The sequence below is a fragment of the Gymnogyps californianus genome, unplaced genomic scaffold (assembly GCF_018139145.2).
Source record: "Gymnogyps californianus isolate 813 unplaced genomic scaffold, ASM1813914v2 HiC_scaffold_180, whole genome shotgun sequence".
Taxonomy (NCBI): domain Eukaryota; kingdom Metazoa; phylum Chordata; class Aves; order Accipitriformes; family Cathartidae; genus Gymnogyps; species Gymnogyps californianus.
Window position 1 is genome coordinate 10,379 of NW_026114061.1, and position 22,927 is coordinate 33,305.

Here is a 22,927-nt window from a genome sequence, read left to right on the forward strand (position 1 = left end):
TGTGTCGCCCGCTGCGCTGACTCAACGGTGGCCATCCAGGCCTCCGCGGTGGTGGTGACCCTGCCGGGCCCCATCCTCACCTCTTTCCCTCAGAGCACAGCCGTGGGATCCTCTCTGTCAGCTGCTGTTGGGAGCTCCCTCAGCGCCGGGGGGGTTCCCATCTCTTCTGGGGGCTCCCTTGGTCTGGGGGGGTCAGGGCTGTGTCTGCCTCCCACCCGCTGCAGTCTGAACTGCTGAAGCTGGCGGGTCATCCCCTTCGCAGCGGGAAGGCAGATGGGAACTCTGCATCAGGAGCATGGCCAGGGCTTGCAGGCGGGCTGCGTGTCCTCATCCCACCTGGCAGGAGGGACCTGTGCCCGCTGCTCCTCGCTGCACGGCAGGCCTCGCCGTGCCTCCTCTGGCTTTGCTTTGCTCTGAGCTCCTTGAGACAACACTCGTTCTCTTCTGCTTTGCTGAACCTCCTGCCGACGGGGGGAGGGTGCCGGAGTTAGGGACTGCTCTTGTGGGCTGGGATTGTCACCAGGTAGAGCAGAATGGGAAAAGGCAAGCGCTTTGTGTGGAGCTTGTCCTTGGGAAATGGGCCATTCTCTGTGCCTCCCTGAACCCTGCAGACGTGTTTCTTGGTCTCTCTTCTGTGCCACTGCATTTCCTCCTTCTCATTAAAGACCTTGTGCAGCATAGCTGGCGACTCGTGGTGCTTTGTTCTCCTCCCCCCTCAGTTGGCCAAGCCCTCTGCAAGGCTGTCATGGTTTCAGCCCAGCTGGCAACTGAGCACCACGCGGCCGCTCGCTCACTCCTCCCTGCCCTGGTGGGATGCGGAGGAGAATCGGAAGAAAAGGTAAAACCTCGTCAGTTGAGATAAGGACACTTTAATAGGACAACACAAGGAGAGAAGAAATAACAATAATAGTAACAGAAGAATATATAAAGCGAGTGATGCACAATGCAACTGCTCACCACCCGGAAACCCCATGCTCGGCTTCTTGTGAAAGTTAACTCTCTCCCAGCCGAACCCAGGACAAAGGAAGAGGGTGAAGCTGCTCTCTCCCATGACAGTGAGCCTGTCCCCATGCATGGGGCACTGCAAGTTGTGGGTGGAGCTCCCTGAACTGAGACCAGAGCACCAAAAACAAGCAAGCAGGCAAGAGAAAGACAGAAAAGCCTCAGAGAAATGGATGGAACAAGAAGCAATGGACAGGGGTGGAAATACAACTAATGCCACACACAGTGGTGGTCAAAGATGGGAAACGGTTGCCCAGGGAGGTTGTAGATTCTCCACCATTGGAGATGTCCAACATCCAACCAGGCAAGGCCATGAAAAAGGTCCTCTACTTGACCCTGCTTTGAGCCGGGCGTGGACTGCATGATCTCCACCTCAGGTGTTGAGCCACTGCTGGATGCCCTCATCCAGGAGCAGTCATCAAGAACAAGGGAGAGGGGACAGGGGCCAGCGCTCAGGAAAGCTGCAGAGCTGTGGTGGCACAGGGCAGGGAAAGGGCACTGATGTCAGTGCCAGGGCTGGGAGCACAGGAAAGGAAGGAAGATCAGAGTGCATTAAACAATTGACCCAACAGCAAGGCAAGGGATAAAGTGTAAGCATGCTGAGGGCGCTGAGGAAAGCCCTGAGGGAGCCAAAACTCGGAGGTCCCACTAAGCTGTGAACGCAGATCACTGGATTCAGAGTCCAGACTGCTCACCATTACACCATGGGACCACCTGGACAGACCCTGTCTTTCCCCTCTGGCCACCCTCGCTGAGCCATATGCTCCTGGCTGAGCCTGGCAGTCTCTCCATCTCCCTGGCCACCACCAAGTGCAGCCTTCCTCCAGGGCCACTGGGCACTCGCTACTCACAGGATCTTTCAAGGGAGTGCCAGAGCTCTTTGCGCAAGCCTGGCATGCCCTCTCGTACAAGACCCAGGCTGGTAACCTGTGAGAATCTTCTTCTCGCCTAATTAGACCTGCTTATGAAGTTTCCAGCTTAACCTCTTCAACATTGCACCTCACAGACTACATTCATGGCCCAGCGATCGGTGGTTCGATGCTTGCACTTGCGGTCCCTGCTGCTGCCTCCCTTCACCCCCGTGTTGGACAGCCTGCCAGTCTGCCTGGGTAAGTTATTGCCTCTCCTGTTTCTCACCTCGTAGCTCATCCGAAAGCACCCGTTAAGCAGATATCCTTACCCTTGGTTGCAGTCCTAGCCAAGCTCCTGACCTTGCTGAACGAGGCAACCAAGAGAGAGGGCAGGGGAGGACGTTCAGCAGAGGGAAGAGCTCGCAGGAGGACCCGAAGCAGCTCCTTCAGCATCTCCCTCAATTACGACGTGCTCCGGCATGCTCTGATACCACCTTGTGCATGTCCCCTCTTCCTCTTCCTGTGTGCACAGGAAGACCTCTTGTGTGGCTCGTATTTCCTGACTGCGGTCCTTCTGAAAAATGCCACCAGTGCTCATGCAACCTGTGGTGGCATTGCGTGAGTGAGGATGTCTCTCTCCTGTCAGCAGCGTTGGAGAGAAATGCCCCAGAGCCTGCCACAGCCCTGTTGGCCTCTTCCTGGTCGGCCTTTACTCCCCCCTGCCCCTCTTCCCACTGGTGCTGTCCATGTTTGCTGGTGAGGAACTGCCAGTTCCGTGAAACTTTTGGGGTTGAAATCCTGCTGGTCAACGCCACATCCTGGACTGGCACCTACAGAATGTGCCATTGGACCTGAAAGAGGGAAGGACGCATCTGAGGGGCTCTCCAGCTTCGGGAGCAGAGGGCAGAGGAGCTCCCTGCTGACTAAGGAGAGGGAAAAGTTGCCCCGTCACCAAAAAGGGGAAGAAGGACTATCTGGGGAACCAAGGAAAGGTGGTGATAAAGTGGAGCAAGTTCAGCGGAGGATGCCTAGGATAGTCAGGGGCCAGGGGCTGTGGCCTTGGGAGGAGAGGCTGAGGACGCAAGGCTCGCTTAGCTGGGAGAAGAAAATGCTTAGCAGGGATCGAATCGGAGCCTCCCTCCAGTGCCTGCAAGGAGGCTACTGCAACGGCTGGAGGATGAGCGCCGTGGTCAGAAATTGAAGAGGCAGTTTGTGACTGGTTACACGAACCCAAATGATCACCCTGAGGGTGCCTAAGCATGGGAGCCGGGGTGCCAAGGGCTGTGAAATGTCTGTCCTCAAGGTATTGTATGACCCGAAAGGAGAAAGCACTGATCAGGTGGTGTGAGCCTGCTTGAAGCAGGAGGATGCCCTCTCTGACTCCCTGAAATGCCTTCCAAGCAGAAGGGTTGTTGCAGGGAGAGAGGATTGTGTGAGCGAATGTTTGAAGAATATCCAGAGATGCGCACTGAAATGCGGGGAGAGGCATGCAGAATGTGAGTTTTGCAGGGGAGAGCGGCCAAGTGGAATTCCCCAGGGGCTGGCTCTCCCTCCCTGTTTCTGTTGTAGGCCTACCCAGCTGGTACTGGTGGGGCAGCATGGGTATGGCCCTTTCTCCTTCTGCAGGAGCTGGGACTGCAGCAAGAGCTGAGCAGAGCCCCCAGAGGAGCAAGAAGCCTGCAGTGAGGAGAGGGAAGGAGGCCAAGAGAGAGAAGAGCCTGTCAGGAGTGGGAGTCGAACCCACGCCTCCCAGGGAGACTGCAACCTGAATGCAGCGCCTTAGACCGCTCGGCCATCCTGACCCACTGCTGCTGCTGCTGCTGCTGCTGCTGCCACTCCTCCCCCTGCAGCTGCCAGAGCCAGCCCACCTCAGGCAGCCTCCTCCTGGCACTGCTGCAGGGGGAGCTGGCTCCTGGCAGCACCCTTGCCCTGCTCCCACCACGGGCTGCTGACAGGCGACCGCAGCTCCTACACGCGCTTCAGACCACACGGAACACGAGTAGCCAGCACAGGGGCAGCACGCTTCCGACGCGTCTCCCAAAGGCCAAGGCAATCCTTCACAGGACCAAGCAAAGGAACCGTCAGCAAATTACGGCTCTGCGCACGCCAACATCCTGTCAAGGGGCTCCAGGCACACGCCTGCCTTTCTCATGGACGGTTCCTGGGGCAACAAGGGTGCTTCCTTCTTCCCTGCCCTCCGTGGGCAAGGAGGGCTCTGCCACACCAACCCCTGGGGGAATGCTGGGGTGGTCTCAAGGAGTCAGTGTGCGGGAAAGGGGCTGGAGAGTCAAGGCGAAAGGACACGAGATGCGCCAAGTGCTGAGCAATGACTGAGCTCCAGTTCCTGTGGGGAAGAGGCCCGCTTGCCGCCCATGGTGCAGAGGAAGGAGGTCACAGCTCTCTCTGGATTTGTTGCTTCGTGGAAGGAACTAGACTGCAAGGCATCTCAGGAGGGCACTAGTCCAAATGCCTGCTCAAAGCAGGGCTAGCCCCAAAGCTAGAGCAGGCGGCTCAGTGCCTGAGCCCCACTGAAACTTGAGGGTGATACCCAGGCATGGAGAATCCCAAAGTTCTCTGGGCACCTGCTCCAGTGCTACAGCACTCCCTGAGAATCTCGGAAGGGTCCAAAGCAGCCCCTGCAGTCTGCCTTTGCCAAGGCGGGCCTTGCTAAGAGCCAGGCCTGTGTCTGCTGGCCTAGGAGGTGCCCAGAGGCCTGGCCATGAGGCAAGGCTGGAGGGGGAGTCAAGGGGAGGGCCTCGAGTGCCCTATGGGAGCTGAACTTCCTGAGGAAGCTGGGTTGGTTTGGAAGAGGAGAGGCAAGGCCCTCTGGAGCCAGGCTGAGTAAAAGAACCTTGTCTGCGTTGGCCAGGAATCGAACCCGGGTCAACTGCTTGGAAGGCAGCTATGCTCACCACTATACCACCAACGCTCCTCGACCCACTCCTGCCTCCTGCTCCTCCACCCCGCAGCCTCGCCTCCCTCCTGCCCCTCCACTTCCCAGACTCCCCTGCCTGCTGCTCTTCCAGCTCACAAACTCCACTCTCTCCACTTCACAGCCCGGATGGCCTCCTCCTTCCAGCCCCCTGCACACACACGGCCTCAAGCCCATCGGATGTCTCTGGGCTTCTCTCTGTCTGACGTGTTGGCTAGGGAAACTCAACCTGCTGCCTGATGGCAATGCTGATGCTCCCCATCTGCCTTCATACAGCTGCCCGCTGGGCATATACTACGCAACGCGATGGGCCTTTCTCTGTAGGTACCTCTCGTGCTTTAAGCACAGACAAACACCCACCCAGCTGCTCACGACTTTCCCCACCCTCAGGGGGATGCGGAGCACTGAAAACAGGATGACAAATCGCATGGCTCAAGATAAACACAAGGACATGCCTTAGCAAACACTGTTGCGGGCAAGTCAGGCTTGACTTGGGGAAAATTCATTTTTTGCCAATTAAAGCGCATTCACACAGTGACAAACAAAAAGACAAACATAAAACACCGCCTTTCCTCTCCCCTCTCCCAGGATCAACTTTACTCCTTCACACCACACTCCGTTACCTGCCCAAGCGGGATGCATCTTCCCTCTGCCCTTTCCCGCTCTTTTTGTTCCTTCCGCCTCTCTCTGCCCGGCGTTTTCTGCCCTTTCTGGAATATGTTTTCACAGAGGGGCCACAAACTTTGATGACGGCTCAGCTGTGTCGTGCAGTGGAACCACTGCGGAGCTGGAATCAGCTGTGTCTGACACAGGGCAGCCCCTTATCTCTTCCACAGAGGCCACCCTGCAGCACCCCCTAACCCCTCCACTACCAAAACCTTGCCATATGTAGCCAACACAGTGCCCCTTGGCAATACCGTAGGGCATAACACTGAGGTAACACAGGCGGAGTCTGCCCCAGTCGGAGTCACATTCACGCTGTCCCAGGCTAACATGTGGTTGCACGATGCACCCTTTGGTTGAATTAAAAAGGCACAGCAGCCAGCCTGGGTTTCTTCTGAGTCACTGGATATGTCCCTATCTTGTACACTTGTCTAGGATTAGCTCAGCAACCAGTGAGCGGAAAGCAGGCAATGCTAGGGTAACAATTCTCTATCTACGTAATGTGCAAATAGGCCAAGTGGATTATTTCTAGCACAAGTTTCTTGGTCTAGATCACTTGGTCGGATATGAGCATCTGCCACCTTCCGTGCTGCATGCCCGTAAGCAATTTGTTTTGCAGGACTCTAGGCATTACCTGTTCCTGGGCTAAAATCTGCCTTGTGCTGCTCCTGGTTTTGGTGGTGGATGATTGCTTTGGTCAATCCCCATGCCAGCACTGATGAATGATGAAGTACAGCTGACCAGGACGTACCTTCCTCTACATACACGGGGGGGCACCACTTTCTTTCAGCCGCCATTTTCTTATTAGACACCATAACCAACATGTTTTCCTACTGCTCTGTGATTGGCTGACAGCCATCTCTTCACCCCGTCATACCCACCTGCTCTCAGGCAGACCTGTGACTGGCTGTGAGGACCAGCCAACCCTACCTGTGTACCCAGAAGCACATCTGAAAAGGAAGCCTCACTCACTAAATACAGCAAAGAGACAACTCTTGACAGCGTCATTCCCCATGGGTTCTCATATTGCTTTGTGATTGGCTGACAGCCATTTTTGACACTGTCGTGCCCGCACGTTCTCAGGTCTCCCCCTGATGGGCTGTCCGCTTCCTTTGGAACAAGAAGCGTTCAGATATAAAAAGAGACACCAGGCAGTGGTATCCACTATGGAATGAACACAAGCACCTAGCGCAAGCAATATTCCTGTGCATGGCCCGTCACCTGCAGAGCCAGAGGCGACCTCACGGTCAACATCCAAGCGATCTTCTGGCTTCTGGCCCATCAGGTACTAAAGTAGAAGGGAGCTCACCTGCAGATACCCATGCCGTCTTCCTGCTGCCAGCTCGTGAAGCACTCAGACAAGGAGAACTTCTGCAAGAGGCCGCTCTCCATTGTCTTTGAAAGGTCACGGCAATTGGGAGAGGTTCCTGAGGCTTGGAAGCAAGTCAGTGTCGCTCCTGTCTTCCCAAAAGGCACAAAGGAGGACCTGCACAACAGCAGGCTGGTCTGCCTCCCCTCGATCCCTGGGACACCAGACAAACCGGGCCCGGGCTCCACGCATGCCCTCTGCACAGACCTACGGTCAGGCCCAGGGTTCAGTGGACCTGCTGTTCAGTGGACATGCTTGTGGGAGTGAGAGAGGGGGTGTGTCCAGCACTGCATTCTAGTCCAGAGCAGCCAGAGGGGAAGAAAAGGATCAGGCCATGTGCGGTTTTGGGTAGTGAGGAATGAAAGACAAACAAAACACCGCCATTCCTCTCACTTTTACCAGGCTCAGCTACAGTCCTTCACTGCAGACGGCTCCGGCATGGGTTCTCCCCGTGCTGCAGACCTGAACAGGAAAATCTGTTTCAGCGTGGGCTCTTCCACAGGCTTCAGGCCTGTCAGGAAAAGCTGCGCAAGTGGCTCAGTGTTGTGGAGGCAGCTGGAATCAGCTGTGTGCAGCGGCAGGGCAGCCCCTTGCCTCTGCTCACAGAGGCCAGCCTGCAGCACCCCCTCTCCCCTCCACTGCCAACACCTAGCCACATAGAGCCAATACAGTGCCCATTGGGAATACCTGCTCGGCCCTGCTCCTGGCTGGACCTGCGAGTGGGCACGGCAGCAAAGAGACTAGGATGGAGAAAACCCCGAGATGGTCAAGTTGATTGGACAGGTGTTTGCCAGAGTAGCACCAGCCTTGTCCTCCTCCCCACCTGCAGATTCCTGGAGGTGCCCGCTTGCGGCTGGGAAGTTGGGATTGAGCTGCCTGACGGGAAGGGAGAAACAGTTGTGTCCCCAGGACCCCCAGTTCCTTGTGGGGGAGGTCTGGCTGCCGCTGCAGACCCACGGGTCTGCCTTGGTGAGGGTCCCTTTGGGAGTGCTGGTTCGTAAGAAGGCAAAGGAGAAAGAAGGCGGTGGTGGCAGAGAGAAGGGGCTGAGGGAGCGGGAGGGCCATGGGCATGGCCGCGCAGAGAGCCAGAGCAGTGCAGGTGAAAAGTTGCTGGGAGAGGCAGCAGGAGGAAAAAGCAATTAGCAGAGGATGGTTTCGATCCATCGACCTCTGGGTTATGGGCCCAGCACGCTTCCGCTGCGCCACTCTGCTCCCCCTGGCGCCTCAGCTGCGACCTCCCCCAGCCCGGCCTCATGCTCCCTGGCACTGCCAGCGCTCATGCCTCCTTCCCTTTGTCTATCCTGTGCCCTCACCCGCGCAGCAAAATTGTCTCCCTGGAAACTTCACCTCCTTTGGGCCTGGGCTGCTGTCCTGGTTTTGGCTGGCATGCAGAGACTTAATTTGCTTCCTAGTAGCTGGGACCGTGCAGTGCTTTGCATTTAGTGGGAAAATTATCTTCATAACACCCTGATGGTTTTAGTTGTTGCTAAGTAGTCTTTATACTCAGTCAAGGATAGTTCAGCTTCTCATGCCCAGCCTGCAAGAAGGCTGGAGGGGCACAACAAGTTGGGAGGGGACACAGCCAGGAGAGCTGACCCAAACTAGCCAGAGGGATATTCCATACCATATGACGTCATGCCCAGTATATAAACTGGGGGGAGCTGGCTGGGGGGGGCAGATCGCTGCTCGGGCACTAACTGGGCATCGGTGTGCATCACTTGATTTGTATTATTTGTATTTGTATCTAGTTCTTGTATCTAAAACTGTATCTTGTATCTAAAAACCACGACAGGAGGGTAGCTCAAGGGCCTTGCCCTGCCCTTCTCCCCACAGCTCCTGCCCATAACCCTGGCTGGGGACTTTCTCTTTGACCACTCAAGCCGGCTCTGCAGGCACTGAAGGAAACCCCAGAGCGAGGGGGCAGCCTTGTTGCTTGGCAGGGCGGAGAGGAGTGGCTCTCCAGCGAGCTCAGGAGGGCTGCAACCCTGCCCAGAAATCCAGCTCGCACGGGGTGCGGGACTGTACCCAGTGTAAAAGTCAGTTCTTTGCTGGCCAAGGAGGGAGACAAGGACGTTTAGCATAGAATTACCAAGGGAATCCCTAAATCCCTAATTTTAGCTGTGCACATAGCGGTGCCCCAGCCTAACGCATGGAGGACCCCGATATAGAGGAAAGCAGGGTTTCTAGATGTTTACAATGCAGTTGTGTTGACCAGTCAAATTACTCCTGTTAAGGGGTGGGCTAATCAGTTACTATTGCTCGCGTAAGCACTAGGTGCTTCTCCCGGGCAGGTGGTGTGGACGTATGGTCAGTGGGCTGTTAATCTTCCTGGTTCTAGACCAATGTCCCGTGCAGGCGGAGGGGTTTTCTACTAGATTCAGGTCGATTGCTGTTCTCACCCTGGTTATATACCTGGGTTTTTTTGAAAGACAAATCTCCTGTTGTTTTATTGTCTGTATGGGGTGTTCTCAGCCAGTGAGAGACGGTTTAGGTTGGGTCTTCAGGTCACATTGACCCTGAGGTAAAAGCTCTTAGTCCTAGGCAGTGTTCCTTCCTGTAAGCAAGTCGTACAGCAGTTACTGCCTTGCCTTTCACACCAGCTGCGAGGGCCTTGCCCTGCCCGTGCTGTGCTGCGCTCCCCCCCAGCTCCTGGCTTGTCTTCCCTCCTGGCGCAGCCCTGCCCTTGCTGCTCGCCAACAGCCGAGGGCTGCCCCCGCCACCTTGCAGGGTGCCAAAGAGCCAGAGAAACCCCTCCTCTCCGTGCCTGGCGCCATTCCTGTCCTGCCCAACGCTGCTGGGGGTGGAGGTGGTTCCCAGTCGCCCCAGGGCAGGGCTGGCCCATGCGGACTGGGTGGTGGCCAGTCTTAAATGCTGCCGGATGTGTCCCAGGAAGGCTCTGGGCAGGCTGAGCTGGTAGAACCTCTTGGTGAGGCTGAGGGACGAGGTGGCAGTGCTGAGGCCTGCATGTTTGGGCTTGTGTTTGCTGGTTCCCTGTCCCATCCACACGCCAGAGCACACAGCAAGCAAGGAGAGGAGACAAAAGCAAAAGCGGGATGGAGAGGGCTGGGATGTGGGAGCAGATGTGAGCACGGAGAGTGTGGCCGCAGCCTGCCTGCTGCAGGGGCTATTGCTCAGGGAAGAGCATTTGACTGCAGATCAAGAGGCCCTGGCTCAGCCCCGGTTCCCCCTTCCACTGCCCCTTTCCTTCTTCATCCGTGCTGCCAACCTCCCTCAGCTTCTCTTTTGCTTGCACTGCTTCCGGCACCCTCAGTGGCATGGCTGCGGGGAACGGACCATGCACCAGCCACTGGCTCTTCTCTCCTTCTCCTTCTCCGGGCTCTCTCTGCATGTGCCCCTCCGAGTTTCCCTTAAGATGCTGAACCACCCAGGCAGGCTACCTGCAGCCCCTCCTCTGCTGCTGCTCTGTGGGGAGCAGCTGGGTATGCGACTGAGAGAAGCCCTCTGGGAAGCCTCCGGGTCTTTTCCATGCCACCCATCAGGGTCTGTGATGGCAGGGGATGGTCTCCTGATGCCGCAGTCACCACCATGGCCTCCTTCGCACTTCCACATCTTTCCCAGAAGAGGAGGAGCCAGGAGAGACCCACCCCTTATCATCTCATTCTTCGGTTAAATTTGGAAAGCCCCCGGGGAAAGGTTGTCCCTGTGTGCAAGGGCTGGGGCTGGGTCAGGCAGAATATCCCCAGGACCCCAGGCAAGATCTCAGATCCATGAGGTGTCTTGCCTTCATCTTTAGCAATGAGGACCATGTTGTGCAGGCTCTCTTTGGAGAGGAGCTGCTGTAGTTTCAGGCATAGGGAAGACAGCTGGTGGGGTTGTTCTGCTTGGGATGTCAGGTGAGCTCAGGCTCTTAAGTTCTGCTCAAGAACCAACAACAGTGGACCTCTTTTCACGGCTCATACTCGGCACTGGTCCGTTCTCTTCCCCCAACTTGCCTACCTTGTCAATGGGAGCAGGATTTCCCATTCATCCAGGAATTTTGGGGGCAGGGGGGTGCGGGGACAAGTGCTGTAGGCAAGGGGTTTTACTGTCTCCCTGGGCACCAGGTACAGTGTGGAGCTGAGTCCCACGGCTGCAGCGTGGTCCATTGCAGGGAGCCCAAACAGCGTGGTCCATTGCAGGGAGCCCAAAAGGGGAGTGCGCCCCGTAGTTGGCAGGATTCGAACCTGCGCGGGGAAACCCCAATGGATTTCTAGTCCATCGCCTTCACCACTCGGCCACAACTACCTGCTCCAGCCCTCTCTGCCCTGCCGATCACATGCCCTCTGCAATGACACCCGGCTCCCTGGGACTTTCAGGGCAATGCTCCACTCGAAGCCCTGCACTTGGGACCTGCACTGAGCATGACGGGCACCTGGTGACAGCCTTCCACAGGCCTTGAGAGGCGTAGCCCCAGGGGCTACAGCTGCAGCTCCCAGCGCCTTGTCCTCAGCCGCACATCTGGGATATCCTGCCACGGGGGGATGCTTTCTCTCCCCAGCTGCCATCTCTGCTGCCTCCAGGGAAGAAGGGAAGGCAGCTGTGTGGAGACAACCAGGGTCAGGTGGGCATATTAGACCCCGCTTGGCTTCTCAGATTTAGCTGAGGAGGTCTCCAAGCTTGCTGGGAGCACTAGGGGGAGGACACTCCTGCAGGGGAGGTGGTGACCTCCCGGCAGCACCTCCAGCCTCTTGGGGACGTAGGGTGGTGTCAAGCCTTGAACAAAGACCATGACTGCCATGCAGGTTGTTGGTGTGTAGGGGGAATGGTTTGCGAGAGTGGGAGAGATCTATGGCAAGGGCGAGGTAGAGCCTGGCTGAGGAAAAGTCAGGAGGGGCAAAGGGAGAATAAACGGGAGGTGCGGATGACTTAGAGGGAGACTGGAGAGAGCTTGTTTTGGTGGAACAGGTACGTCCAGAGCTTTTTCCCAGCACTGCAAGCATTGTGACATTCTTGAGCATGGACCAAAATATTAAACAATCCACAAAAGCAATAATTTACATCACTAGATGAAAGCAGCTCCGATTCCATTTTGGCTCTGGAGCAGGAAAATGGCGTTAACGAGTCAGTGTGGACGTGGTAGATTTGGTAGTGCCTGTCTGACACCCTGAAGTTTACCGGCACTGGATGTAACGATGGTCCTGGTGACTAAGAACTGAGACACCCTCATTTCTCTTGCAGCTTATGGCCTGTGGGCCAAGGGAAACGCAAGGAGCCTCTCACAAGTAGACTCCCTACCTAAAGGGGACAAAGCTTCTCAAGTCTCTGATTGCAGGGTTGCTTCAAGAATAAGGCAATGTTCTTTGCTGTGCTGACACTCAAAACCCAAGCTGGATGGTGGGGTTGGGGCAGGGGGGGGGTTGTGTTAGCACAGTATTTACAGACTCCCACTCTGTCATCAGCAGTGCTAGTGTAGGTGGAGTTACAAAGAGGGGGATCGTGATTGCGCATGCTCGATCATGCCCTACTGAAATGCCCACCCCAACCGCATCTTGCAGTCACACTGCCTCCGTCCAGCCATGAAAAGAAGTGCTTTTCTCCTTTCCACGCCATACCATCCCCTGGAGTTTATTCCCGCAAGACCAAGGAAAGAGAGAAGTGCCATGAATGTTTTTCGTATGATTTTGTGAACAACAGCTGAGAGGCTGAAAAGTTAATTCAAACGGCCTGTATTAACTTTCACAATGCACTGTGACCAGAGGGTCAGGCAAGTCTCTCCAAAGCAATCTCTCCCTCGGATCTCCATAGCCGTGTCCCTTGATGACTTGACCAGGCCCTCACGCATCGTCCAACCAGGGGTCTGGGCTCAGCTTGGGAAGTGGAGAATCTGCTGGAAACAAGGAAATCAATGCGTAGGAGGGTGATCAAAGAGATGCCCGCGTCCTTCCCTGAAAGAGACCCACACCCAAATTGACCTCTTTTGCTCCGTAAGGTCATCCCAGAGGCCAAAGGCCTGGATGGCCTGCTTCTGAGGAGAGGCTCAGGGCAGGGAGCCAAAAGCTCATGGCTCTTTTTCCTGGGTCAGGGATGAGGTGACCCATTCCATGCATTTCAGATTTCAAAGGGACATCGGATCAGTCTCCCGGAGCACCTGGGAGTCATCGTGAGGTGGAAGAGTTGGGAAAAACCCTGAACTCCAGGCAAACATGAGTCACCCTGCTATGGACTTCAGTGGACACGCCTGCCTCAGGCGTGCCAGGGATACCAGAGCTCACAGCCCCGAAGTTCTGCTTGCGTCAAGGGCATTTCCACACATTTTAGCACCATCCTGAATCTACGGGGGCTTCTATGCAATCTCCTGCATTTGCTGTCTTCCAAGGCATTGCCTTTTGGTGGTTGCTCAAGGGCTTGTGTGACTCAGGGTAACCCAGAATAATGAAGTTTGGAATGGACCTCTGGAGGTCTTCTGCTCCTGTCCCCTGCTCCGAGCAGACCAGACTTCCCAGGTACCTCAGCAGGCTCTGGGCCTTGTCCTGCTGATTTCTCTTCTCCCATATGGGACTGTGCGGTCTTGACGTTCTGCTTGAACTTACTCAGAGTCTCCTGTGTGTCTACGATGACCCGCTGGAGAAAGGTTTCTCAGGGCTAGCCTGAGTGCCTGCACTGAAAGCACTTGAGAGCTGACTTGAGGTGTCCCTCATAGCTGAATTTGACCGTGAGTGGTGGCCATGCTCACCATGAAGAAGGCCAAGTGACAAAGGCAATCCATATTAGGAAAACGCACTCAGAATCTCCTTGTACACTAGCCTGAGACCTCCGAGCTGATTGGCCTTCTGAAGCTGGGACACAGATGAATGGTTTTGATGTTTGGTGGTATGAAGCAGGAGCACAACATTTCAGATGAAAGAGGCAAGGGCTTAATCACCAGCGAGGCCTTGGCAAGCGGCAGCTGCTAGGTGTTTAGATGCTTCATGATCAAGTAATGTTTGTGGCCCCGCGGGGATCTGGGACACAGCATAAAACCTGCGCTGCTCCGGGCTCTGCATCCTCCTCTCTTGCCTCCCTTTCCTCGAGGAACGAGGTAAGCCTGAGTCCGCTCCATCTCTCCCTGTGGGCTGAGCTGCTGTCATGGTGGCTCCTCAGGTTGATACTTGGGCTGCCTCAGCTTGGCCCTGCAACAGAACTGTTTAAGGGCTGTCACCTCTGTCCCTTTTGGCGGAGGTGGCTGGGGAGGGCTGGGAAGAGGGGGTTTCTTTAAAGCAGAAGGGGATCAATGGGGCTGAGCTGCAGGGACGTCTGCCCACCAGAATGTCTGCCTTTAGCAGATGGTCTCTAACGAAATGGCCAAGTGCCTCCAGTGCCATCTTTATGACAGCAATGTTTGTTCAGGAGATGGGGTATGACCAGTCTTGCCACAGGTGCTTTAAACCCACTGTGCTGGGTCCTATCCTGAAAGCGGTTCAGCCGTCCTGTGCCGTGCAATTCGGAGGGCACGATGAGGGCCGTGGGAACTGTAGGCACAGTAGGTGTTTTTAAAACAAAGTGTGTCCACAGAGAGAGCTGAGGAAAAGCAAGACAGACTGATACTGAGGCTCGTGCTCCCTGCCTGCTCTGTGTTTCAGCTTTGCCTCCCTCACCGAGAGATGTCTTGCTTCAGACCCTGTCTCCCAACGCCCTGCGGCGCCTCTGGCCCAACCCCACTTGCCAGCAGCCGCAGTGAGCCCTGTGTCGCCCGCTGCGCGGACTCAACGGTGGCCATCCAGGCCTCCGCGGTGGTGGTGACCCTGCCGGGCCCCATCCTCACCTCTTTCCCTCAGAGCACAGCCGTGGGATCCTCTCTGTCAGCTGCTGTTGGGAGCTCCCTCAGCGCCGGGGGGGTTCCCATCTCTTCTGGGGGCTCCCTTGGTCTGGGGGGTCAGGGCTGTGTCTGCCTCCCACCCGCTGCAGTCTGAACTGCTGAAGCTGGCGGGTCATCCCCTTCGTAGTGGGAAGGAAGATGGGAACTCTGCATCAGGAGCATGGCCAGGGCTTGCAGGCGGGCTGCGTGTCCTCATCCCACCTGGCAGGAGGGACCTGTGCCCGCTGCTCCTCGCTGCACGGCAGGCCTCGCCGTGCCTCCTCTGGCTTTGCTTTGCTCTGAGCTCCTTGAGACAACACTCGTTCTCTTCTGCTTTGCTGAACCTCCTGCCGACGGGGGAAGGGTGCCGGAGTTAGGGACTGCTCTTGCTGGGCTGGGATTGTCACCAGGTAGAGCAGAATGGGAAAAGGCAAGCGCTTTGTGTGGAGCTTGTCCTTGGGAAATGGGCCATTCTCTGTGCCTCCCTGAACCCTGCAGACGTGTTTCTTGGTCTCTCTTCTGTGCCACTGCATTTCCTCCTTCTCATTAAAGACTTTGTGCAGCATAGCTGGCGACTCGTGGTGCTTTGTTCTCCTCCCCCTCAGTTGGCCAAGCCCTCTGCAAGGCTGTCATGGTTTCAGCCCAGCTGGCAACTGAGCACCACGCGGTCCGCTCGCTCACTCCTCCCTGCCCTGGTGGGATGCGGAGGAGAATCGGAAGAAAAGGTAAAACCTCGTCAGTTGAGATAAGGACACTTTAATAGGACAACACAAGGAGAGAAGAAATAACAATAATAGTAACAGAAGAATATATAAAGCGAGTGATGCACAATGCAACTGCTCACCACCCGGAAACCCCATGCTCGGCTTCTTGTGAAAGTTAACTCTCTCCCAGCCGAACCCAGGACAAAGGAAGAGGGCGAACCTGCTCTCTCCCATGACAGTGAGCCTGTCCCCATGCATGGGGCACTGCAAGTTGTGGGTGGAGCTCCCTGAACTGAAACCAGAGCACCAAAAACCAGCAAGCAGGCAAGAGAAAGACAGAAAAGCCTCAGAGAAATGGATGGAACAAGAAGCAATGGACAGGGGTGGAAATACAACTAATGCCACACACAGTGGTGGTCAAAGATGGGAAACGGTTGCCCAGGGAGGTTGTAGATTCTCCGTCTTTGGAGATGTCCAACATCCAACCAGGCAAGGCCATGAAAAAAGGTCCTCTACTTGACCCTGCTTTGAGCCGGGCGTGGACTGCATGATCTCCACCTCAGGTGTTGAGCCACTGCTGGATGCCCTCATCCAGGAGCAGTCAAGACAAGGGAGGGGACAGGGGCCAGCACTCAGGAAAGCTGCAGAGCTGTGGTGGCACAGGGCAGGAGAAAGGGCACTGATGTCAGTCCCAGGGCTGGGAGCACAGGAAAGGAAGGAAGATCAGAGTGCATTAAACAATTGACCCAACAGCAAGGCAAGGGATAAAGTGTAAGCATGCTGAGGAAAGCCCTGAGGGAGCCAAAACTCGGAGGTCCCACTAAGCTGTGAACGCAGATCACTGGATTCAGAGTCCAGACTGCTCACCATTACACCATGGGACCACCTGGACAGACCCTGTCTTTCCCCTCTGGCCACCCTCGCTGAGCCATATGCTCCTGGCTGGGCCTGGCAGTCTCTCCATCTCCCTGGCCACCACCAAGTGCAGCCTTCCTCCAGGGCCACTGGGCACTCTCTACTCACAGGATCTTTCAAGGGAGTGCCAGAGCTCTTTGCGCAAGCCTGGCATGCCCTCTCGTACAAGACCCAGGCTGGTAACCTGTGAGAATCTTCTTCTCGCCTAATTAGACCTGCTTATGAAGTTTCCAGCTTAACCTCTTCAACATTGCACCTCACAGACTACATTCATGGCCCAGCGATCGGTGGTTCGATGCTTGCACTTGCGGTCTCTGCTGCTGCCTCCCTTCACCCCCGTGTTGGACAGCCTGCCAGTCTGCCTGGGTAAGTTATTGCCTCTCCTGTTTCTCACCTCATAGCTCATCCGAAGCACCCGTTAAGCAGATATCCTTACCCTTGGTTGCAGTCCTAGCCAAGCTCCTGACCTTGCTGAACGAGGCAACCAAGAGAGAGGGCAGGGGAGAATGTTCAGCAGAGGGAAGAGCTCGCAGGAGGACCCGACGCAGCTCCTTCAGCATCTCCCTCAATTACAACGTGCTCCGGCATGCTCTGATACCACCTTGTGCATGTCCCCTCTTCCTCTTCCTGTGTGCACAGGAAGACCTCTTGTGTGGCTCGTAATTCCTGACTGTGGTCCTTCTGAAAAATGCCACCAGTGCTCATGCAACCTGTGGTGGCATTGCGTGAGTGAGGATGTCTCTCTCCTGTCAGCAGCGTTGGAGAGAAATGCCCCAGAGCCCGCCACATCCCTGTTGGCCTGTTCCTGGTCGGCCTTTACTCCCCCCTGCCCCTCTTCCCACTGGTGCTTTCCATGTTTGCTGGTGAGGAACTGCCAGTTCCGCGAAACTTTTGGGGTTGAAATCCTGCTGGTCAACGCCACATCCTGGATTGGCACCTACAGAATGTGCCACTGGACCTGAAAGAGGGAAGGACGCATCTGAGGGGCTCTCCAGCTTCGGGAGCAGAGGGCAGAGGAGCTCCCTGCTGACTAAGGAGAGGGAAAAGTTGCCCCGTCACCAAAGAAGGGGAAGAAGGACTATCTGGGGAACCAAAGAAAGGTGGTGATAAAGTGGAGCAAGTTCAGCGGAGGATCCCTAGGATAGTCAGGGGCCAGGGGCTGTGGCCTTGGGAGGAGAGGCTGAGGACGCAAGGCTCGCTTAGCTGGGAGAAGAAAATGCTTAGCAGGGATCGAATCGGAGCCTCCCTCCAGTGCCTGCAAGGAGGCTACTGCAACGGCTGGAGGATGAGCGCCGTGGTCAGAAATTGAAGAGGCAGTTTGTGACTGGCTACACAAACCCAAATGATCACCCTGAGGGTGCCTAAGCATGGGAGCTGGGGTGCCAAGAGGCTGTGAAATGTCTGTCCTCAAGGTATTGTATGACCCGAAAGAAAGATGAGGTGGTGTGAGCCTGCTTGAAGCAGGAGGATGCCCTCTCTGACTGCCTGAAATGCCTTCCAGCCAGAAGGGTTGTTGCAGGGAGAGAGGATTGTGTGAGCGAATGTTTGAAGAATGTCCAGAGATGCGCACTGAAATGCGGGGAGAGGCATGCAGAATGTGAGTTTTGCAGGGGAGAGTGGCCAAGTGGAATTCCCCAGGGGCTGGCTCTCCCTGTTTCTGTTGTAGGCCTACCCAGCTGGTACTGGTGGGGCAGCATGGGTATGCCCCTTTCTCCTTCTCCAGGAGCTGGGACTGCAGCAAGAGCTGAGCAGAGCCCCCAGAGGAGCAAGAAGCCTGCAGCGAGGAGAGGGAAGGAGGCCAAGAGAGAGAAGAGCCTGTCAGGAGTGGGAGTCGAACCCACGCCTCCCAGGGAGACTGCAACCTGAATGCAGCGCCTTAGACCGCTCGGCCATCCTGACCCGCTGCTGCTGCTGCTGCTGCTGCTGCTGCTGCTGCTGCTGCTGCTGCTGCTGCTGCTGCTGCTGCTGCTGCTGCTGCTGCTGCTGCTGCTGCTGCTGCTGCTGCTGCTGCTGCTGCTTGCTGCTGCTGCTGCTGCTGCTGCTGCTGCTGCTGCTGCCGCTCCTCCCCCTGCAGCTGCCAGAGCCAGCCCACCTCAGGCAGCCTCCTCCTGGCACTGCTGCAGGGGGAGCTGGCTCCTGGCAGCACCCTTGCCCTGCTCCCACCACGGGCTGCTGACAGGCGACCGCAGCTCCTACACGCGCTTCAGACCACACGGAACACGAGTAGCCAGCACAGGGGCAGCACGCTTCCGACGCGTCTCCCAAAGGCCAAGGCAATCCTTCACAGGACCAAGCAAAGGAACCGTCAGCAAATTACGGCTCTGCGCACGCCAACATCCTGTCAAGGGGCTCCAGGCATACGCCTGCCTTTCTCATGGACGGTTCCTGGGGCAACAAGGGTGCTTCCTTCTTCCCTGCCCTCCGTGGGCAAGGAGGGCTCTGCCACACCAACCCCTGGGGAATGCTGTGGTGGTCTCAAGGAGTCAGTGTGTGGGAAAGGGGCTGGAGAGTCAAGGCGAAAGGACACGAGATGCGCCAAGTGCTGAGCAATGACTGAGCTCCAGTTCCTGTGGGGAAGAGGCCCGCTTGCCGCCCATGGTGCAGAGAGAGGAAGGAGGTCACAGCTCTCTCTGGGATTTGTTGCTTCGTGGAAGGAACTAGACTGCAAGGCATCTCAGGAGGGCACTAGTCCAAATGCCTGCTCAAAGCAGGGCTAGCCCCAAAGCTAGAGCAGGCGGCTCAGTGCCTGAGCCCCACTGAAACGTGAGGGTGATACCCAGGCATGGAGAATCCCAAAGTTCTCTGGGCACCTGCTCCAGTGCTACAGCACTCCCTGAGAATCTCGGAAGGGTCCAAAGCAGCCCCTGCAGTCTGCCTTTGCCAAGGCGGGCCTTGCTAAGAGCCAGGCTTGTGTCTGCTGGCCTAGGAGGTGCCCAGAGGCCTGGCCATGAGGCAAGGCTGGAGGGGGAGTCAAGGGGAGGGCCTCGAGTGCCCTATGGGAGCTGAACTTCCTGAGGGAAGCTGGGTTGGTTTGGAAGAGGAGAGGCAAGGCCCTCTGGAGCCAGGCTGAGTAAAAGAACCTTGTCTGCGTTGGCCAGGAATCGAACCCGGGTCAACTGCTTGGAAGGCAGCTATGCTCACCACTATACCACCAACGCTCCTCGACCCACTCCTGCCTCCTGCTCCTCCACCCCGCAGCCTCGCCTCCCTCCTGCCCCTCCACTTCCCAGACTCCCCTGCCTGCTGCTCTTCCAGCTCACAAACTCGACCCTCTCCACTTCACAGCCCGGACGGCCTCCTCCTTCCAGCCCCCTGCACACATACGGCCTCAAGCCCATCGGATGACTCTGGGCTTCTCTCTGTCTGATGTGTTGGCTAGGGAAACTCAACCTGCTGCCTGATGGCAATGCTGATGCTCCCCATCTGCCTTCATACAGCTGCCCGCTGGGCATGTACTACGCAACGCGACGGGCCTTTCTCTGGATGTACCTCTCGTGCTTTAAGCACAGACAAACACCCACCCAGCTGCTCACTACTTTCCCCACCCTCAGGGGGATGCGGAGCACTGAAAACAGGATGACAAATCGCATGGCTCAAGATAAACACAAGGACATGCCTTAGCAAACACTGTTGCGGGCAAGTCAGGCTTGCCTTGGGGAAAATTCATTTTTTTGCCAATTAAAACGCATTCACACAGTGACAAACAAAAAGACAAACATAAAACACCGCCTTTCCTCTCCCTCTCCCAGGCTCAACTTTACTCCTTCACACCACACTCCGTTACCTGCCCAAGCGGGATGCATCTTCCCTCTGCCCTTTCCCGCTCTTTTTGTTCCTTCCGCCTCTCTCTGCCCGGCGTTTTCTGCCCTTTCTGGAATATGTTTTCACAGAGGGGCCACAAACTTTGATGACGGCTCAGCTGTGTCGTGCGGTGGAACCACTGCGGAGCTGGAATCAGCTGTGTCTGACACAGGGCAGCCCCTTATCTCTTCCCACAGAGGCCACCCTGCAGCACCCCCTAACCCCTCCACTACCAAAACCTTGCCATATGTAGCCAACACAGTGCCCCTTGGCAATACCGTAGGGCATAACACTGAGGTAACACAGGCGGAGTCTGCCCCAGTCGGAGTCACATTCACGCTGTCCCAGGCTAACGTGTGGTTGCACGATGCACCCTTTGGTTGAATTAAAAAGGCACAGCAACCAGCCTGGGTTTCTTCTGAGTCACTGGATATGTCCCTATCTTGTACACTTGTCTAGGATTAGCTCAGCAACCAGTGAGCGGAAAGCAGGCAATGCTAGGGTAACAATTCTCTATCTACGTAATGTGCAAATAGGCCAAGTGGATTATTTCTGGCACAAGTTTCTTGATCCACTTGGTCAGATATGAGCATCTGCCACATTCCGTGCTGCATGCCCGTAAGCAATTTGTTTTGCAGGACTCTAGGCATTACCTGTTCCTGGGCTAAAATCTGCCTTGTGCTGCTCCTGGTTTTGGTGGTGGATGATTGCTTTGGTCAATCCCCATGCCAGCACTGATGAATGATGAAGTACAGCTGACCAGGACGTACCTTCCTCTACATACACGGGGGGCACCACTTTCTTTCAGCCGCCATTTTCTTATTAGACACCATAACCAACATGTTTTCCTACTGCTCTGTGATTGGCTGACAGCCATCTCTTCACCCCGTCATACCCACCTGCTCTCAGGCAGACCTGTGACTGGCTGTGAGGACCAGCCAACCCTACCTGTGTACCCAGAAGCACATCTGAAAAGGAAGCCCCACTCACTAAATACAGCAAAGAGGCAACTCTTGACAGCGTCATTCCCATGGGTTCTCATATTGCTTTGTGATTGGCTGACAGCCATTTTTGACACTGTCGTGCCCGCATGTTCTCAGGTCTCCCCCTGATGGGCTGTCCCCTTCCTTTGGAACAAGAAGCGTTCAGATATAAAAAGAGACACCAGGCAGTGGTATCCACTATGGAATGAACACAAGCACCTAGCGCAAGCAATATTCCTGTGCATGGCCCGTCACCTGCAGAGCCAGAGGCGACCTCACGGTCAACATCCAAGCGATCTTCTGGCTTCTGGCCCATCAGGTACTAAAGTAGAAGGGAGCTCACCTGCAGATACCCATGCCATCTTCCTGCTGCCAGCTCGTGAAGCACTCAGACAAGGAGAACTTCTGCAAGAGGCCGCTCTCCATTGTCTTTGAAAGGTCACGGCAATTGGGAGAGGTTCCTGAGGCCTGGAAGCAAGTCAGTGTTGCTCCTGTCTTTGTGCCGAAAGGCACAAAGGAGGACCTGCACAACAGCAGGCTGGTCTGCCTCCCCTCGATCCCTGGGACACCAGACAAACCGGGCCCGGGCTCCACGCATGCCCTCTGCACAGACCTACGGTCAGGCCCAGGGTTCAATGGACCTGCTGTTCAGTGGACATGCTTGTGGGAGTGAGAGAGGGGGGGTGTCCAGCACTGCATTCTAGTCCAGAGCAGCCAGAGGGGAAGAAAAGGATCAGGCCATGTGCGGTTTTGGGTAGTGAGGAATGAAAGACAAACAAAACACCGCCATTCCTCTCACTTTTACCAGGCTCAGCTACAGTCCTTCACTGCAGACGGCTCCGGCATGGGTTCTCCCTATGCTGCAGACCTGAACAGGAAAATCTGTTTCAGCGTGGGCTCTTCCACAGGCTTCAGGCCTGTCAGGAAAAGCTGCGCAAGTGGCTCAGTGTTGTGGAGGCAGCTGGAATCAGCTGTGTGCAGCGGCAGGGCAGCCCCTTGCCTCTGCTCACAGAGGCCACCCTGCAGCACCCCCTCTCCCCTCCACTGCCAACACCTAGCCACATATAGCCAATACAGTGCCCATTGGGAATACCTGCTCGGCCCTGCTCCTGGCTGGACCTGCGCGTGGGCACGGCAGCAAAGAGACTAGGATGGAGAAAACCCCGAGATGGTCAAGTTGATTGGACAGGTGTTTGCCAGAGTAGCACCAGCCTTGTCCTCCTCCCCACCTGCAGATTCCTGGAGGTGCCCGCTTGCGGCTGGGAAGTTGGGCTTGAGCTGCCTGACGGGAAGGGAGAAACAGTTGTGTCCCCAGGACCCCCAGTTCCTTGTGGGGGAGGTCTGGCTGCCGCTGCAGACCCACGGGTCTGCCTTGGTGAGGGTCCCTTTGGGAGTGCTGGCTCGTAAGAAGGCAAAGGAGAAAGAAGGCGGCGGTGGCAGAGAGAAGGGGCTGAGGGAGCGGGCGGGCCATGGGCATGGCCGCGCAGAGAGCCAGAGCAGTGCAGGTGAAAAGTTGCTGGGAGAGGCAGCAGGAGGAAAAAGCAATTAGCAGAGGATGGTTTTGATCCATCGACCTCTGGGTTATGGGCCCAGCACGCTTCCGCTGCGCCACTCTGCTCCCCCTGGCACCTCAGCTGGGACCTCCCACAGCCCGGCCTCATGCTCCCTGGCACTGCCAGCGCTCATGCCTCCTTCCCTTTGTCTATCCTGTGCCCTCACCCGCGCAGCAAAATTGTCTCCCTGGAAACTTCACCTCCTTTGGGCCTGGGCTGCTGTCCTGGTCTTGGCTGGCATGCAGAGACTTAATTTGCTTCCTAGTAGCTGGGACCGTGCAGTGCTTTGCATTTAGTGGGAAAATTATCTTCATAACACCCTGATGGTTTTAGTTGTTGCTAAGTAGTCTTTATACTCAGTCAAGGATAGTTCAGCTTCT

General features: G+C 56.2%; 7 non-coding genes across 7 annotated transcripts; all 7 read right to left on the reverse strand.

The window, feature by feature from the left end:
• Positions 1-3,572: 3,572 nt before the first annotated feature.
• Positions 3,573-3,655, reverse strand: TRNAL-CAG (transfer RNA leucine (anticodon CAG)). The gene has a single exon. It is a non-coding gene; the product is annotated as a tRNA-Leu (tRNA).
• Positions 3,656-4,710: 1,055 nt separating this feature from the next.
• On the reverse strand, positions 4,711-4,782 carry TRNAG-UCC (transfer RNA glycine (anticodon UCC)). The gene has a single exon. It is a non-coding gene; the product is annotated as a tRNA-Gly (tRNA).
• Positions 4,783-7,957: 3,175 nt separating this feature from the next.
• Positions 7,958-8,029, reverse strand: TRNAM-CAU (transfer RNA methionine (anticodon CAU)). The gene has a single exon. It is a non-coding gene; the product is annotated as a tRNA-Met (tRNA).
• Positions 8,030-10,980: 2,951 nt separating this feature from the next.
• On the reverse strand, positions 10,981-11,062 carry TRNAS-AGA (transfer RNA serine (anticodon AGA)). The gene has a single exon. It is a non-coding gene; the product is annotated as a tRNA-Ser (tRNA).
• Positions 11,063-18,026: 6,964 nt separating this feature from the next.
• TRNAL-CAG (transfer RNA leucine (anticodon CAG)) lies at positions 18,027-18,109 on the reverse strand. Its single transcript has one exon. It is a non-coding gene; the product is annotated as a tRNA-Leu (tRNA).
• Positions 18,110-19,296: 1,187 nt separating this feature from the next.
• Positions 19,297-19,368, reverse strand: TRNAG-UCC (transfer RNA glycine (anticodon UCC)). Its single transcript has one exon. It is a non-coding gene; the product is annotated as a tRNA-Gly (tRNA).
• Positions 19,369-22,540: 3,172 nt separating this feature from the next.
• On the reverse strand, positions 22,541-22,612 carry TRNAM-CAU (transfer RNA methionine (anticodon CAU)). Its single transcript has one exon. It is a non-coding gene; the product is annotated as a tRNA-Met (tRNA).
• Between the last annotated feature and the right edge of the window lie 315 nt (positions 22,613-22,927).